Source organism: Passer domesticus, chromosome 1 (genome assembly GCF_036417665.1).
Source record: "Passer domesticus isolate bPasDom1 chromosome 1, bPasDom1.hap1, whole genome shotgun sequence".
NCBI classification, from domain to species: domain Eukaryota; kingdom Metazoa; phylum Chordata; class Aves; order Passeriformes; family Passeridae; genus Passer; species Passer domesticus.
This window is the reverse complement of record NC_087474.1, coordinates 75933807-75938846: the sequence shown is the minus strand read 5'-3', so window position 1 is coordinate 75938846 and position 5040 is coordinate 75933807.

Genomic DNA, 5040 nt, shown 5'->3' with positions numbered 1-5040 from the left:
ACAGTGCCACTTTCTCACTCTCATCTGCTGGCATGCTGTAGGTGTAGTGAGGTACCCAGTTCTCCTCAGGAAAGACGTTTAACAATCATAAGATGCCCCTATGGAAAATGCACTGCTTTTCAAGCACCTCGATATTCATACAAGGCAGGAAAACCTTTACTAAAAGAGAAAAATTCACTACATTTTTGTTCATTCTTCTTGAGGGTGTCCCTTCAACAGCACTCAACAGCTGTTAAATGGGATAATCTCCTGATAGCCTCATGTCACTAATTCAAATGCTAATGGCTCTCAGTGCATGAGAGGTTATTCAGCCATCCGGCACCCCAGGTACACTTTGCTTGAGGAGGATGATGAAGGGATTAAGATCCCTTCTGGGATTCTAAAAACATTGGAAAGAAATGCTTTCAGATTAATTTGGAGAGGAGATGATGGCCAAGACAGTGTATTTGGTTTGCATGGCGAGGTTTTTGTAGTGGGGCGCGCTCAGGGTGGCCTCTGTGAGAAGCTGCCAGAAGTTTCCCCCATGTCCAGTGGAGCCATTGCCAGCCAGACCTAAATGGACCTGAAGCTGGCCAAGGCTGAGCCCGTCACTGATGGTGGTAGCGCCTCGGAGATAATGTGTTTAACAGAAAAAGTTGGCATGTGACAGCAACTGCAGCTGGAGAGTGGAGTGAGAATATGTCAGAGAAACAGCCTTGCAGACACCAAGGTCAGTGAAGGAGGAGGGGGAGGAGGTGCTCCAGGTGCCAGAGCAGAGATTTCCCTGCAGCCCACGGCGCAGCCCATATGAGGGCAGGCTGTGCCTCTGGAGCCCACGGAGGTCCACAGTGGAGCAGATATTCGCTGTGGAGGACCCCACGCCAGAGCAGGTGGATGCCCAAAGGAGGCTGTCACCCCATGGGAAACAGATACTGCAGCAGGCTCCTGGCAGGATCTGTGGCCCTGTGGAGAGAGGAGCCCACCCTGCAGCAGGTTTGCTGGCAGGACTTGTGACCTTGTGGAGACCCACATTGGAGCAGGCTGTTCTTGAAGGATTGTACCCCACAGAAGGGACCCACAGTGGGGAAGTTCATAGGGAACTGCAGCCCATGGGAAGGACTTACCTTGCAGAAATTCATGGAGGACTGTCTTCCATGGGTGGGAACCCTGGCTAGAGGAGGAAAAGAACGTGAGGAGTCCCCTCCCTGAGGAGGAAGGAGCAGCAGAGGCAATGTGTGATGAACTGACCACGGCCCCAGTTCCACATCCCCCTGCCCTGTGGGGAGCAGGTAGAGAATTTGGAAGTGGAGTCCTGGAAGAATGGAGGAGTGGGGAGAAGGTGTTCTCAAGATTCAGTTTTATTTCTCATTATCATACTCCAATTCGATTGATAATAAATTAAACTCATTCCCTGAAGTTGAGTCTGTTTTGCCCATTCAGTGATAGTGCTCAGCAAGCACAGGTCATCATTCTGTTGTCATGGCTAAACCGCTGTCCCAGCAGTGCAATGTTGGCTACCTGCACAGAAACAGAGGTACCTCTTCCTAAGGCTCAGGGTCACTGCCACAACTCCACTCCTGGCCAGGTAATGCCAGGCTCAGTGACCCTCCAGACATGCAGTGCAAAGTGCCAAGCTGTCAGTGCCCCGTGGGGCAAACCCTCTGGTGCTCCTTGCCTCTGTGACAGGAGAAAGGCTGCAAAAGGCAGCAGCAAAACCTTCAAAATCAACACCACTTTCATGGAGCAAACTTTGCAACGTGATCCATGCTTTTGTGTGTGTGCACGTGTGTGTGTACAAAAGGGTGTTCAATGCATTAATTTATATTTCACGTGTGCAATTCCCCAAAAATCTCCTGGTCACCACAAAAGTATGTATTTTCTTTTTACATGGAAATAACCATAGATTGTATAGTCACACTGTTAAACAGGTCACACCTGTCAGTGGTATCTACACAAAAACATGTGACCTCGTGGAGACCCACACTGGAGCAGGCTGTTCCTGAAGGATTGCACCCCACAGAAGGGACCCACAGTGAGGAAGTTCATAAGGAACTGCAACCTATGGGAAGGTCTCACCTTGCGGAAATTCATGGAGGACTGTCTTTCATGGGAGGGACCCCTGGCTAGTGCAGGAAAAGAGCTGGAGTTAAGCCTAAAACTACTCTGTTATGAAACTGCTGATAATACACGACCCATGGGATGTGGGCCGTCACTGTCTGTTCTTCTACACAGCATTATGGTGATGACAAAGGAAAGGAACAATGGTGTCTTTGGCTTCCACTGCAGGGACTGTTTGATGTGCCTTACCTGTCCCTTCTGTTCTTAAAGAAGGGTACCCAGATCCCTAGTGTCTTCTGTCTCAAAAGTGGCAAGTAGGAAGAGAAAAAGAGAATTAACAAATCAATATAATACCCTCGAGTGGTATATATAGAAGGTGATGAGGGTAAATGGCTGGAAAAAAGGACAAATTTTCCACAATTCTCAGCAATGCTCCCCTGAAATACTTGTGACCACATTCTCCAAAGGGATCAATAATCAATGAACATGCACTTCTATCTGTTGGAAAAATTATTTTGACGTGAAACCAATGATGTGTTTCATAACTGGTCTTAAGTCCATAGAGGACACTATTATTTAAGGAATTTTACTGGCCAAAGCGCTTTCTCAGCCTCACCATTCAGCCTTGACTCCCTTTTTAATTTTGAAATGATCCTGTACTCAGTTCTACTGGCTTGATATCTCCAGTCCCACCCGTAGGTTATTCCTAATTCTAGTTCCTCAGCATCTCCTCCTCTGAAGAGTTACTTATGCACCAGAAAAGTTGCTCTCATTTCATGTTCCAAAAAAAAAGTGTTGCCATGGCAGTGGTGTGGGTTCCAACCAACCATTTTAGCCACACTAACTTTAAAATGGTAACCAAGTTTGAAACTCTTTGGTTTCCTCCCAGAAAACACAGAACCAGTGCAATCAGCCCAATAATGAGTGCTGGAGCACATCTGCCCTTGTGGGCTTGCAGGTGACCACCAAGCAGCCATGACTGGTCCCCTCCATGGGCTGCAGGGCTGACCCAGTTTCTTCTCAGAGCTGTCATGGCAACCTCCACGGTAGTGTTTGTTGCTTTGCATGGAGAAACCTTCATTTTCTGGCTACAGCAAAGCAAGAACTCAATGCCAGTGGCATTGCAAAGTGGGAGAGCAGCTCAGCCCTTCAGCCCAAGTCCTGATCCTGAACAAAACCCATGTCATGTGGTAGCAAAGAAGTTGGACACAGAAGAAAAGGCAACCTGTCTCTTACTCTTTTCCATCCTGGTGGTGCTCTGTTCCTCATCAGGCAGCACATTCAGGCTGGCTTGATAAAGAAATGAGGCACATGGAACCATTTCATGTGTGCACACCATGAGGCACAGCCTGGCCCACTTAATTTCCAATCCTCCCTGAACTCAAGGTCACTGCCCACACAGACCTAACTCAGCAGAGGTTTAATACCCTCATATCCACTAAATCCACAGGAAGAGTCCAAAAAGGGGAGAGTGATCATGACTCCACACAGAGGAAGGCAACAGTGGGAGCTCAGTCTGTACTGGAGAATTTGCATGAGCAAGGCACAGGTTGAGGGGCACCTGCCTGGGCTGCTCCCAGGACCTCTGGTTGTGCATTCACCCATTTCCAGCCATTCATTACTCTGAGAGGGAGCTGCCCATGGCAACAAAGAAATGTCAGCACTTTATACTAAAACCCTTGCCAGTGAAAGTGGAGAGAAAAATGTTCTGAACCATGGGGCAGACACCCAAAAATCCCTCCTGTGTGGTGGGGAGAAGGAGAAATATAAAAAAATTTTTAAAATAAGTAAGAACTAGAAAAAAAGAGAGAAAAATGCCTGGGAGGTTTGATTTATAAAGGGAAATGAGCTGTAAGATAATGTGCTTGGACTGGCCAAGCTGAGGCGGGTGCGAGAAAAGTGGGTGACAGCCAGCAAGCACCAGAAAGAGCCCAGGCAGTGGAGAGGGAAAAGCACAGCCTGCTCAGAGGGAGTGAGACACACAGAAAGTGCATGCTAAGTAGGAGTGCCAGGATGACATTTGAAAAGGGGAAAATTTAGGCTGAGTGTCAGGAAAAGCTTCCTGACAGTGAGATGCATGCACTGGAGCCTTCCCGCGGGAGAAGCCCTGGAAGCCTCATCATTTGGCTTGCAAGGGCTGAGCTGGAGGAAAGCTGCAAGTCCTGGAAAGGCCTTGCAGAAATCCAGAGCTTGCAGAAAGTCAAAAGCAAGGTTTGCTTTAATTACAGGAGGCCTGGCTCAGAGGTGAACTCTGCAGGCAGAAAGATTGTCCAGGAAGAGAGGAACTCCCAGTAGGTGACTGGGTAGCAGCAGGTCCCAGGCACAAGCATCATTCTCCTCATGGGAGACTAGGAACAAATGGGTAAGCAAGATAGTGAAGCAGATAGGGAAGTTTAAAAAATCCCTTCTCCTTTAAGGCAACATTATCTCTCAGCAAAGAGTTGCTCTGCTCTGGCCAAGGCACAGTCAGTCAGGGCTCAGGCTTCTGTTAGTCTGGGCCCCTGGGAAGGCCAGCTGCCAAAAAAAGAGGGAAATTTTGCTTTAGTCAGGGGGTAGGGCATGGGTGTATTGGGAGGGAAATGAGGGAGAGAGTGAGGGAATTTGCACAGGAGAGTGAGGGAGAGAGGGGGATGTATGTATTCACTGTGTCTCTAAATGTGTAGCAAGGCAAGAAGCCCAGCAGGATGGCTTGGGAGTGGGGGAAGGAAGTAATAGTTGCAGGCAGAAGCCAAGGCAGAGAAACTTCAGGAATGATGCTATTACTCTCCTATCAAGAAGAAGCCTGGTCCAAACAAATCTGTATTAAAAGCAGTCAGGGCAAGGACTCTGTCCCCAGAGTTCCCTGAGCCACCAGCCTTCCCTGTCACAGGAGGAAGAGGAGTTGATTTCCCCTGCAAGGAGGCAAACAGAGTAACTTCGCCTGCAGGGGACTATCCCTGTGCCCCATCCCTGGGCACGCCGCTGGGCTGGCTGTGCCCAGCCTGGCAGGGAGCAGCCTCTCCA